The 13,901-nt window shown below is 43.8% G+C and overlaps 1 protein-coding gene across 1 annotated transcript in view; it reads right to left on the minus strand.

Moving 5' to 3' along the window:
- Nucleotides 1-13,901, minus strand: part of faxcb (failed axon connections homolog, metaxin like GST domain containing b) — a 66,774-nt gene that overhangs the window by 37,386 nt on the left and 15,487 nt on the right. The window lies entirely within an intron of this gene.

A 13,901-nucleotide genomic window follows, 5' to 3' on the forward strand; every position in this document is an offset into this window, starting at 1 on the left:
CAGCTGCCTAGGCCCTAAGTTCTGGAATTCCCTATCTAAACATAGAGTTACAGAGAGTCTAAGGCACAGAAACAGGCCACTCAGCCCAACTGGTCTATGCAGGTGTTTATTCTCCACACGAGCCTCCTCCCACCTCTCTTTATCTAACCCTATCGGCATATCCTTCTAAATCTCTCCGCCTCTCTCTCTCCTCCTTTAAGATGCTCTTTAAAACCTACCTGTGACCAAGCTTTTAGTCACCTGTGTTAATATCTGTTTATGTGGATCGGTGTCAAATTTTGTCTGATAACTGTGAAGCGCCTTGGGACATTTTACTACGTTAAAGGCGCTATATAAACACAAGTTGTTGTTGTTGTTGTTGTTGTTGTTGTTGTTGTTGTTGTTGTTGAGCAGAATCTGGTGCCACTGTAAGAGCCATCTGGCAAGCTCCCATAGAGAATACCTCTTAACTTGAAAATGTGACCACTGCCTTAATAATCCGGTCTACTTTTTTTCCCTCGCACTTCACAAATATCCCTTCACCTGCATTGCATTAAATTTGCAAATTTAGCAATTGACAAATCTTCCTTTCCTGCCACCTGCCACATGTTTACAAACCATTGCGAGAAATTCTCTACATACAGTTTGAGTGCATTTAGATTTTTTTACTATTGCGTTGCCTGGTAGTTTGCTTCCACTGTGCCTCACTTTAGTGATGGAATGTGACAATTGTGCTCTGGACCCTAGCTTTTGCTTCATCTAATTGTTACCTCAATGGCTGAAGCAGATGAGATGGATTTGATGCCCTGTGTGCAAATGAGCTTGACATGGTGGATGCTGAGAGGCTATTTCCACTGGTGGAGAGACTAGAACCAGGAGTCATAGTCTCAAGATAAGAGGTCGGCCATTTAGGACCAAGATGAGGAAATACTTCTTCACTCAGAGAGTTGTGAATCTCTGGAATTCTCTACCCCAGAGGGCTGCGGGTGCTCAGCCATTGAGTATATTCAAGACTGAGATCGATAGATTTTGGACTCTAAGGGAATCGAGGGATATGGGGATAGGGCGGGAAAGTGGAGTAAGGTAGAAGATCAGCCATGCTCTTACTGAATGGCGGAGCAGGCTCGGGAGGCCGTATGGCCTACTCCTGCTCCTATTTCTTATGTTCTTATGAGATGACTTTCACCTCCTGGCAGTTGAGTCCTAAAACAGATCTGCTGCAAACTGCACCAGTTCTGCTACTGCATGGGCAGCCCGGGCTTGCATGCTTTCTGGCCCCTGTAAAAGCATCAGCTAGTAGACTCCTCCAACTGAACTGCCATCTGTAGTAGACTCATAGGAACAGGAGGAGGCCATTCAGCCCTTCAAGCCTGTTCTGCCACTCAATTATAAGGAATCTTACAACACCAGGTTATAGGCCAACTGTTTTATTTGAAAATCACAAGCTTTTGGAGGCTTTCTCCTTCATCAGGTGAGTGTGGGATTCCATGGAAGGTTACCACATTCTGACTATAAATGCATTCTGACTATAATCTCTGACTATAAATGCGGTAACCTTCCATGGAATCCCACACTCACCTGACGAAGGAGAAAGCCTCCGAAAGCTTGTGATTTTCAAATAAAACAGTTGGACTATAACCTGGTGTTGTAAGATTCCTTACATTTGTCAACCCCAGTCCATCACCGGCATCTCCATATCATTGCCACTCAATTGGATCATGGCTGATCTGTACCTCAATTCCATCTACCTGCCTTTGCTCCATATCCCTTAATATCCTATCTACAAAAATCTATCTCCGATTTGAATTTTTCAATTGACCTAGCCTCAACAGCTCTTTGTGGGAGTTCCAGATTTCCCACTACCCTTTGTGTGAAGAAATGCTTCCTGACATCATCCCTGAACGGCCTCGCTCTAATTTTAAGCTTATGCCCCCTTGTTCTCAACTCCTCCACCAGAGGAAATAGTTTCTCTCTATCTACCCTATCAAATCCTTTAATCATCTTAAACACCTCAATTAGATCACCCCTTAACCTTCTACACTCAAGGGAATACAAGCCTAGTCAATGCAACCTGTCCTAATAATTTAACCCTTTTAGCCCCAATATCATTTTGGTGTATCTATGCTCCACCCCCTCCAAAGCCAATATATCCTTCCTGAGATGTGGTGCCCAGAATTCTTTGGCAAGGATTCAATTGCCTGCCCAAGTGTTGATGCTCAGAAAGCATCTTTTTAAAAAAAAAGTCTCTTGAGGTCCAGATTCCCAGGCTCAACAGCCAAGGTTAGCGACCCTCTGGCCAGCACGTTCCTCTTCTTCCTGTACCACCTTCACCTGTTCCTGCCCAATCGTAGTGTTTGTCTCACTCAGTTCACTCTCCTCTAACTCATTCTCTAAATTCCCTGGAATGAATACAAATGAGTTTGTGTTTGGGTGGGAGTGAGTGATGGCGCATGCTGCGAAGTGCTCATAGAGCCTGGCTTGCTTTTCTTGGCACAGCGCGAGAAAGAGAGGAGGAAGACAGTTTACAAAGTATCTCGATGAAAGGAGGTGTCAGCCATGGCTCAGTGGTAGCACTCTCAACTCTGAGTCTGAAGGTTGTGGGTTCAAGATCCACTCAGGGACTTGAGCACAAAATTCAGACTGACACTCCAGTGCTGTACTGATGGAGTGCTGCACTGATGAAGATGCTATCTTTTGGATGAGATGTTAAACTGAGGCCCCATCGCCCCTCTCAGGTGGACGTAAAAGATTCCATGGAAATATTCAAAGAAGATCAGGGGAGTTCTCCCTGGTATCCTAGTCAATGTTTATCTCTCAACCAACATCAAAAAACAGATTAGCTGGCCATTATCTCATTGCAGTTTGTGGGACCTTGCTGTGAGCAAATTGGCTGCCGTGTTTCCTACATTACAACAGTTGCTACACTTCAAAAGTACTTCATTGGCCGTAAAGTGCTTTGGGACACCCTGAGGTCGTGAAAGGTGCTATATAAATGCAAGTCTTTCTTTTTTCACAGCGAGAAGAAATAATATAGTGAAGGGTTTCAGCATGGAAAGGAAGCAGCAGAGGTTGGTAATAAACTATGAGCTGACAGTGGCCCTCCTACTTCCCCATCTCTAACATAGTCTGTGGCCTCCCTTCTCAGAATTTCTGGGGGTTCGTCCTCATGCAGCATTTGTGATGTGAAATGAAGGGGGGGGCACCTCCTATGTGTGAGATCTCTCACTGCTATCTTCTTCTGCAAGAAGAGTAAAAGAAGTGAGAATGTTCTTATGATGACTTGCAGTGATGCCCACATGTCATTATGCAACCCATAGTGAGTGTAATGACATGTACATGCAACAGTCAGCTACATTAGATGGGCTGAATGTATGCAAGGATGTAAGTGAAGTTGGGGCCACCCTGTAGATTCATGGGCATTCATAGTAAGGTTTTGAAGTACTATAAGACAATTTGTGGGGGAAGTCATTGTAAACATGTTTAGTATGCTGTAGTAATAGAAGGTCATGCTTGCTCTCCCCTTGACTGACCTGATCAAGTGGATCCAAAAGGTCCCATGGTGTTATTTGAAGAGGAGCGGGCAGTTCTCGTCATGCTCTAGCCAGCATTCATCCTCAACCAACACCAACAAAAAGAGATTATCTGTCATCTCTTTCATTTGCTGTTTGTGGGACTTTGCTGTGCATGAAAAATAGGTTCTTTCCAAGATGATAGGGGATCTGAGCAAGTGGCATCATGGACCCTGGCCAATCGCAGCAAATTCCGTCAAACACTCCATCTGCACAGATTTTAGCACCCTGGAGAATGGTGGCAGTGAATTTGAGGGAAGTACATCTTCAGAAGGAATTTAATAAAGAAGGAGAAAGCTTTCCTGACATCCTTTGTGTGCCATGCGCAATTCCTTCTGCTGGGCCTCTCCCAATACTAGTGCAACCAGTAGGCTCAAGAGAGAATAGTCCAAGTTGACTCATCTTCTGGTTTCCTCTCCCTTCACATTTGCTAAATGTAACAGCACTGGCAGCCCTGACAATATCAGCATCTCATTATGTGAAGAAATGCAAGTACAAACCCACATCCTACTACTCTGCACACATAACAAGTCGGTGCACCAACATGCTACTTTACCACACACACCGCCTCCTTAACATTCATCCCTTTTGATGCAGATAACACCAAAAAAAGAGGACTTTTTTTAAATGATCATCTAAAGAAGCAGACAGTAATTTCTGTATTTTCAAATGGCATCAGAGGATGCCTGTGCTATTTTCTTTTACCTTCCTCGTTCTACAAGGCAGCAGATTAAAAAGCTTTTAAGCAATCAACTGTTGCTAATGTATTTCTTCTTCCTATCCACATATCTAGTTATTATAGTGCAGTGCATAAGGGTAACCTTGACAACAGAGCTGTCCCTGACTGGTTGACTATATAATTCCTTTCACTTGGCATTGCTGTCACTGTGCTCCAAATCAAAGGGCCGATTTAACAAAATTGCACTGCTGGCGGGCAAAGCTCTGCACCAGTATCGCAAAGTGGAGCAAGGCACAAGAGGAGCGTAAAACAACCAGGAATTAATATTGTGGCCTTCAGTTAGGAAGGCTCAAGCACAATCTGGTCTAATTCCTGATGGCTTTCCACTATATTTTACACATGTAGAATTACTAAAACTAATTATAGTGATCCACCTATGCTTTCAGAATTAACATGTAATTCTGATTTTTTTTTAATGTGGATAGAATTGAATTACATTTTATCTTGAGGGAAATATTTAAGCTTTTTTCTTCATAATGTTATTTGTGATTTTGTTGAAATTTGGGGTCAAGTTCTTTGCCCAAATGGTTTCTCTGCTTACCTTTACCAAAAAAAAATGTCCTTTAAACTGGTTCCCCTATTCCAGAAACTGTTTCATGAAATTACTAACTCTGATAACATCTCAATACATGAAGTCTTAAACTCTCTTATACTGAAAAAAGGACAAAGATCCCCATGAGTGTACCTCAGCTTATTATTCTTTTGAATTGCGGCTCCAAAATTTTTGCAAAAATCCTTTCAATTTTTCTGAATAATCTGGCTGCCAAATTAGATCCGAGGAGCACTCTTATAATATCTGGTGGCTTCTCAACATCATGGCGTCAATATTGTGGCCCCTGCATGGGCTGAGGTTGGTGCTGTTCAAGAGCGCCACGTGGCTATGCAGGAAACAGCTGAGCTCACCACAAAATGCAAGGTTAGCACAGTAAAATCATTTTATAGTGCTTCTGGCATGTAACTTCCGACATGTTGGAATTTCAGGCATCAGTAGCCAGCCATATTCTGTGGCTGTTCGCTGTCCATCAAATGCTGGCACCATTTTCTGGGGATGGGGGAGGGGGGAACAGAAGGTAAAGGTGGCAAAGGGAACGGCCAAGCACGTAAGAATTTTAAAAAATATATTTATTGGGGCCTCCCCTTCAGCTCCCATACCAAATGTACGTTATGCAGCTGAAGCAGTGCTTTGGAGCTCCAGTTTCATTACAAGGAGACTCCCTAATTTAAATTTTTCTCAGGGCCTTAATAAACATTACACATAGTTTCTACGTAGGTTCCCAGTACCCTTCATGATAACAACTCATATGCAAGAAACGTTGGGCTCCTGGGAAGCTTCAGGCTAATAATATGGGGAACAGACTCCCAAAGTGCATCGGACGCCCACCATCACATTATTGGCTCCAAATAATGGTTGTGGTTGTGTCAGATGAATCTAGCATGGCCCTCTGTTTAGAAAATGAGAAGGTTTTTGAATGGAGTGGTCTTTGTTGAGATGGGTGCCTGAAGCCAAAGGGGAAACCATTACCTAATGGATCTCCCTGACGTACCTCTGCCACTACTCATCCATGTCTCTAATGGGATTATGACACTTGAATTGTACCAGTGCACTCCACAACTATTTTTATCACAGCAAGTGAACTGCCAGCTGCCAGTATTTGTGCCACCTAGGATATTGAAGGGATTTCAGTAGCAAGCAAAGAACATAAAATATGCTTGCGTAACAATAATTGGTTCGAAGTTATGCTGTGAGATATTAGTAACAAATGTGTTAACATATTCATATGAAATTCTTCAGGCCACATCTGCCCTACCTTGGGAGAAAAAATCCTCCATTTAATTACTGCAGGTTATCAGTGATCACATAGGAACACAGAGCTGCTGCCTGTACACAAAACTGGCTTAGACTTTTCTTCAAACGGTGTGAGTGTGTTTACAAGTAAGAGGCAATCTTCTGACATTGCTCGACCGGAAGGAAGCCTCACCTGCCAGTACCATGTATTGGAAATCTGGGTGCCTGAATTTCCAATATTCAGCATCGGCAGGCGAGGCTTCCTGCCAGGAATGTGAAGTAGGGAAATGACTCTCGTACTGTATAAAGAGGGTGGTGAGTAGAACAAGTCGGAGAGGAACAGTGGAGGATGGACAAAGGGAATAATTTCTGCACCACTTCTCTTGGCCCAAATTTAATGTTTCATAGTAGGGGGAAAGAAGGATCGATTCATATGGTGGCCAGAAAGGCTGCTTTTTTAAAAAAAGAGCGAGATCCCGAGGGCTGTGTTGCCTACCCGGTGCCAGGGTTAAGGACATCTCCTCAGGGCTGGGGTGAAACTTGGAGTGGGAGGGGGAGGATATCCAGTTGTCGTGGTCCATGTAGGTACCAACGACATAGGTAGGACGAAGAAAGAGGTTCTGCTGAGTGAGTTTGAGCAGCTAGGGACTAAATTAAAAAGCAGAACCACAAAGGTGATCATCTCCATATTATTACCTGAGCCAGGACCAAATTGGCACAGGGTAAATCAGATCAGAGAGATGAATGCGTGGCTCAGAGATTGGTGTGGGAAAAGTGGGTTTCGATTCATGGGGCACTGGCACCAGTACTGGGGAAAGAGGGAGCTGTTCCTTTGGGACGGGCTTCACCTGGACCATGCTGGGACCAGTGTTCTGGCAAACCGAATAACTAGGGCGGTAGAGAAGGCTTTAAACTAAATAGAGGGGGGGAGGGTTCAGGTGGGGCGAAGTTTAGATTGGTAAAGAGAAAAGACAAGGAAATAGTACAGGAAAGTGATGGGGGTAATGATAAGCAGAGTGTGTCAGGAAGGGACAGAGCATACAAACATAAGAGTGCACTAGTAAATGGGGCTGGGGTAGGAAAGAATGGTAAAAAGACAAAATTAAAGGTTCTTTATCTGAATGCGCGCAGCATTCGTAATGAGATAGATGAATTGACGGCACAAATAGAAACAAATGGGTATGATCTCGTGGCCATTGCAGAGATGTGGTTACAAGGTGGCCAAGGTTGGGAGCTAAATATTCAGGGTTATTTAACATTTCGGAAGGATAGGAAAAAAGGTAAAGGTGGTGGGGTAGCTCTGTTAATAAAGGATAAAATTGGTATAATATAGTGAGAAATGATCTTGGCTCAGAAGATCAAGATGTCGAATCAATTTGGGTGGAGGTAAGAAATAGCAAGGGAAAGAAATCACTTGTGGGAGTAGTATATAGGCCCCCCAACAGTAGCTACACTGTAGGGCAAAATATAAATCAGGAAATAACGGAGGGCTTGTAAAAAAGGTAATGCAATAATCATGGGCGATTTTAACTTTCACATAGATTGGACAAACCAAATTGGCAAAAATAGTCCTGAGGCGGAGCTCATAGAGTGTATTAGGGACTGTTTCTTAGACCAATACGTCAGGGAACCAACCAAGGAACAGGCCATTTTAGATCTGGTCATGGGTAGTGAAACAGGATCAATTAATGATCTCAAAGTAAAGGATCCCTTGGGAAGCAGTGATCATAACATGATAGAATTTCACATCCAGTTTGAGAGCGAGGATCTTGGGTCTGAAACTACTGTATTAAACTTAAATAAGGGCAATTATAAAGGAATGAGGGCGGAATTGGCTAAAGTGGACTGGGTAAACAGATTAGATGGTATGATGGTGGATAAGCAGTGGTGAACATTTAAAAAGATATTTTATGACTCGCCACAAAAATGGTGAGCCAACCATGGCTAACTAAGGAAGTCAAGGATGGTATCAGGTTAAAAGAAAAAGCATACAACATGGCAAAGATTACTGGTAAGCCCGAAGATTGGGAAAACTTTAAAAACCAGCAAAGGATGACTAAAAGAATAATAAAGAGGAAGAAAATAAATTATGAGAGTAAACTAGCAAGAAATATAAAAACTGACAGTAAAAGCTTCTACAAGTATATAAAAAGGAAGAGGGTAGCTAAAGTAAACATTGGTCCCTTAGAGGATGAGACTGGGGAAATAATAATGGAAAACAAGGAAATGGCAGATGAATTGAACAGATATTTTGTATCTGTCTTCACAGCAGAAGACACTAAAAACATACCAATAATAGTAGAAAATCAAGGGGCAAAGGGGAGGGAGGAACTAAAAACAATCACTATCACTAGAGAAAAAGTGCTAGGTAAACTAATGGGTCTAAAGGCTGACAAGTCCCCTGGACCTGATGGCTTTTATCCGAGGGTCTTAAAGGAAGTGGCTACAGAGATAGTGGATGCATTGGTTGTAATCTTCCAGAATTCACTAGATTCTGGAAAGGACCCAGCGGATTGGAAAAACGCAAACATAACACCCCTATTCAAGAAGGGAGTGAGACAGAAAGCAGGTAACTATAGACCAGTTAGCCTAACGTCTGACATTGGGAAAATGCTAGAATCCATTATTAAGAAAGTATTAACAGGACATTTGGAGATTCATAATACAATCAAGGAGAGTCAACATGGTTTTATGAAGGGGAAATCATGTCTGACAAATTTATTAGAGTTCTTTGAGAAAGTAACGGGCAAGGTGGATAAAGGGGAACCAATGGATACAGTATTTTTGGATTTCGAAAAGGCATTCGATAAGGTGCCACCTAAAAGATTACTGCACAAGATAAGAGCTCATGGTGTTGAGGGTAATATACTGGCATGGATAGAGAATTGGCTAACTAACAGAAAACAAAGAGTCGGGATAAAAGGGTCATTTTCAAAATGGCCATTTTCAAAATGGCAATCTGTAACTAGTGGGGTGCCGCAGGGCTCAGTGCTGGGGCCTCAACTATTTACAATATATATCAATGACTTGGATGAAGGAACAGAGTGTCTTGTGATGATACAAAGATAGGTGGAAAAGCATGTGGTGATGAGGACACAAAGGGATCAATTTTCGGATGGCCGAGCGGGTGCGTTCGTGGCGGGGCTGGGCTCCTAAAATTGGGGATTCCTGGAGCGGGTCCGAAGCCCGGCTCCAACCCGCCCACTTCCGGGTTCCCCAATGACGCGAATCGGTGTGCGCGCAGCCCCCTCATGCGGGACTCCCAACGGCAATCAAAGCCGGCGAGATCCCACTTAAGATCATTATCTGGGTACTTGAGGTCGTTTACAGACCTCATTAGTTGGAGATTTTAGGAGGATTCGGATTTTGGACTACCCAGAGTGTGTTTCCCAAGCTGGGGGAAACAGTCCCTGTTTAAACAGACGTGTTGCAGCCAGCAGCCAGTGGCAGCTGCAAAGGTCCATTTAACAGGTGCGGGGTAAACCCTCATTCATTGCAGCAGGGCACTCTGTCACCTCAGACAAAGTTTTGCCTGCCACACCGTTGTCTCCACACTCCAAATTATTAAATCATACCCTAAACTCTGATGTCCAAACACATTTACCTACTTTGTGGACCCCCTCACACTCACACCGACAGGATGGGGGGAAGGGGGGGGGGGCGTCCATTGCTGCATTCATCACTCCATTGGAGGACGAGCAACATCACCAGCCTCGCCAGGCATGCCGTCCACCTCCGCCACGTGGAGCTACACAACACAGTGCTGTGCAACAGGCACCTGCATAAAGTAGTCGTGCAACTACACATACACCCACTGTAGGGTGACCCAATGGGTGACATCAAGGGTGTTCATGGAGAACCTCATGAAAGGGCATTATTGCACAAGCCAGTCAAGAATGGCCAATATGTGGCAGAGTGGTGACAATATAATATGTAATGTGAGTTGATCAGAAATCAAATATAAGTAAAAACCATGACAAACCTTCACACACCCTTGTGCATCCCCTTCATGCTCACGACACATTTTCCTTACGCTTCCTACTATACATATGTGATGCATGCCCTGTGGATGCAGCACAGGTAGTGGCAGGTGGGGTGAGGCTGACCGTGAAAGAGATGCATGAGAGGGTGAGTATAAGATAGAGCCATGAGATTGTATGAGGATTGGGTTGAGTGGTAGTGGTGGGATGAGTACTGGCGAGGTGAGTAAGTGCAGGTAAGATGAGGATGAGCTTTGAGTGGGTGTGAGGAGTGATGTGATAGAGTGGTGTTGGCTGTGCAGAAGGAGATGTGGGGTGGGGGCGGTGATGTGGCAGACGGAGTGTAGGGGAATGAGTAAGTGTACTCACTTCGGCTGACCTACTTAGGTTATTGAAGCGCCTCCTGCACGGTATGCAAGTGCTTGATATATTGGTGGTGCAGGTGACCTCCTCTGCCACCTCGAGCCAGGCCTTCATGGTGGCAGAGGCAGGCCACTTCCTCCCGTCCACCGGGAGAAGATCTCTGTCCTCCCCCTCCTCCTCACCCCATCAAGTAAGACCTGGAGTGAGGCATCATTAAACCTGGAAGCAGCCTTTCCCCTGGGATGCTCCATGCTGTAATTTTGGCTCCTTTCTGCAGCATCAGTCAGTTGAGGACTGCCCCTTTAAATACAGCTCCTCCAGCTGACAGCCCGCTGCGCAACTTTCCAGCACGAAACCCGGAAGCCAAAGTAAGTGGTTTCAATTTACTTACGATCGCATGGGATAACCACCGATTTTACTGGGCGGGTTACCGACAGCCCAGTCAAGCCCCCCACTGCCAACCCACCTCCCTCCTAATATTGGGCCCAAAGTGTCTGCAAAGGGATATTGACAGGTTAATGAATGGGCAAAAATTTGGCAGATGGAATATAATGTGGGAAAATGTGAAGTCATCCATTTTGGGAGGAAAAATAAGAAAGCAAAATATTATTTGAATGGAGAAATACTACAAAATGCTGCGGTACAGAGGGATCTGGGTGTCCTCGTACATGAAACACAAAAAGTCAACATATAGGTGCCGCAGGTAATCCGGAAGGCAAACGGAATATTGGCCTTTATTTCTAGGGGGATGGAGTATAAAAGCAGGGAAGTCATGCTACAACTGGACAGGGTGCTGGTGAGACCACACCTGGAGTACTACGTACATTTCTGGTGCCCTTATTTAAGGAAGGACATACTTGCATTGGAGGCAGTTCAGAGAAGGTTCACTAGGTTGATTCCGGGTATGGAAGGGTTGAGGAAAGATTGAACAGGTTGGGTCTATACTCATTGGAGTTTGAAGAATGAGAGGAGATCTTATTGAAACATACAAGATTCTGAGGGGACTCAATAGGGTAGATGCTGAGAGGATGTTACCCCTCATGGGGGAATCTAAAACTAGGGGGCATAGTCTCAGAATAAGTGGTCACCCGTTTAAGACTGAAATGAGGAGGAATTTCTTCTCCCAGAGGGTCGTGAATCTTTGGAATTCTTTACCCCAAAAAGGTGTGAATAGATTCAAGGCTGAGTTAGACAAATTTTTGATCAGCAAGGCAGTCGAAGGATATGGGGAAAGGGCGGGAAAGTGGAGTTGAGGTAAAAATCAGATCAGCCATGATCTCATTAAATGGCGGAGCAGGCTCGAGGGGCCGAATGGCCTACTCCTGCTCCTGTCTCTTATGGTTTTATGGTCTTATGGTCTAACCAGGATAAATAAATGAATTAATTTACCACCTCTGCAACAGCAGGCTCCAGTTTGCTGGTGGGATCCAGCTGTGAGCTGCCATGTACACATAATGACTCCTGATTCAGGAAAATGGGTCAGGGTTATGGTAAGGCTGTGGTGGCGGGTAGAAGTACCACCCTGATCATCCTGGGGTCGGAATAGACGTATCCAGGCCCCATATGAATTCCCAGTTTCAACGAGCTCAAGAAGAAGTGTTGCTGATGTCCTCCAAGATGGTGGGTGAGGGAAGCCCAGGATACATAGTCTACATAGACTTCCTAGAAGCTTTTGACAAGGTACCGCACAAGAGGCTTCTCTACAAGATCGAAGCCTCTGCTATTGGCGGTAATATATTGAGCTGGATTGAGAACTGACTGGAAGGCCATAGGCAGAAAGTAGTTATACATGGATTTGGATCTGTTTGGAGACTGGTCACCAGTGGTGTCCCACAGGGAATGGTGTTGGGATCATTGCTCTTAACTATTTTTATTGATGATCTAGATGTAGGTGTTGGGGGCACGATCTGCTAGTTTGTGCAAGTGTCAGGACCGTAGACGATGCTCGACTGCTTCAGGCAGATCTTGATGTGTTGAGGGATTGGGGTCGTGACCTGCAAATTATGTTTAACTTGGAAAAATGCAGTGTTATGCATGTGAGCAGGGTGAATGCTGAACGTACATACACCCTTCAGGGAAAAGCATTAAAGCAGGTGGAGAAAGAAAGAGATCTGGGCGTTCTAATCCATAGATCTTTAAAGATCCATGAGCAATGCCATGAAGCAATAGCTAGAGCGAATGGGGTGTTGGGGTGCTTTTTTAGGACAATTAACTATAAGACAAAGCATATTATTTTGTCCTTGTACAAGATTTTGGTCAGGCCTCGGTTGGAATACTGTGTCTGGTTTTGGTCTCCTCACTTGGCGGGTGATATTGAGGCTTTGGAAAGGGTGGCAGAGGAGGGCCACTGGACTAATTCCCAGTTTAAAGATCTTAGTTATCAAGATAGGCTAAAAGTGCATTTTTTAATGTAGTAAACAATCCTAGGCTCTTTATAGAGGAAAAACAGATGCAAAACAGTAATAGGTGCTGGGAGAAATGACCGAGCACAGATAAAGAAAATGGTTTTGAGGAGGTTTTTAAAAGAGGCAGGCAATATTACACACATGGAAATAAATGTTCCTGGTGAGGAATAGGATATGGACAAAGAGAACATCCTCTGGTCCAACCTGAGAGAGTAGCCACAGAGGAGGATGGAGTCAGGGTCTAGGATATGGATGTTTTCTCTTATACTGCACTCACTACTTCCTCACTGCGATCTAACGGTGTTTAAATCAAGATATAATATAGTCTCCTACTCCAATTCATTCTTTGCCAGGACTGCAAAACTGTGGAATGCCTTATCTTCCTGTTTTTCCATCCCAGGTCATCTACTCCCTAAATTGCCTAGTCTTCTTTTTAACCTTTTCAACCTCGGCAGTGTCATGCACTACAAATCTTGGCCCTTCACCTTCGTTTCTCAATGAAAAGGTCAATGGAGCCACTGAAGAGGGAAGGATATCTAGGATTGCAGATTTCTATGAGGCTGCTGCAAAGGTAATATTTTCTGACAGGTAACAAATAAATATGTTGCCTTATTTCTTCAGACAATGAAGGGTATTTTTGATCATTGTTGAGTAGAGCTTTACACATGCACTTAACTGTAAATGTGCACAGATCTGCCCCGGCACACTACTCCTAAAAATGTTGTGCAGTATAACTGGGGCATTACAAAATACCTGGTATACATCTACTGCCTAATGTACATTACTTATATATATTATAAATATAGATTCATACATTCATATTACATTGCCTAGGATCTTCCTCTCCTTTAAATTAAAATGTGATGCAGAATAAATTCAGTAACAAAATGGAGACTTTTTTTAAAAAATGAACAAGAATACGTAGCAATTTTTTTAATAATTGCATCTTGATTGTTTCTCACTTCTGCTACTACTTTATTTGGCCAAATGCTTTGCTGATATAAAAGTTGTAGTTGTTACTGCCAACAACAAATTAACGCCGGGTGCTAGGCAACAAAAATGGCTCTGGGATTTTAGGCT

Source organism: Heptranchias perlo, chromosome 5 (genome assembly GCF_035084215.1).
Source record: "Heptranchias perlo isolate sHepPer1 chromosome 5, sHepPer1.hap1, whole genome shotgun sequence".
Lineage (NCBI taxonomy): Eukaryota > Metazoa > Chordata > Chondrichthyes > Hexanchiformes > Hexanchidae > Heptranchias > Heptranchias perlo.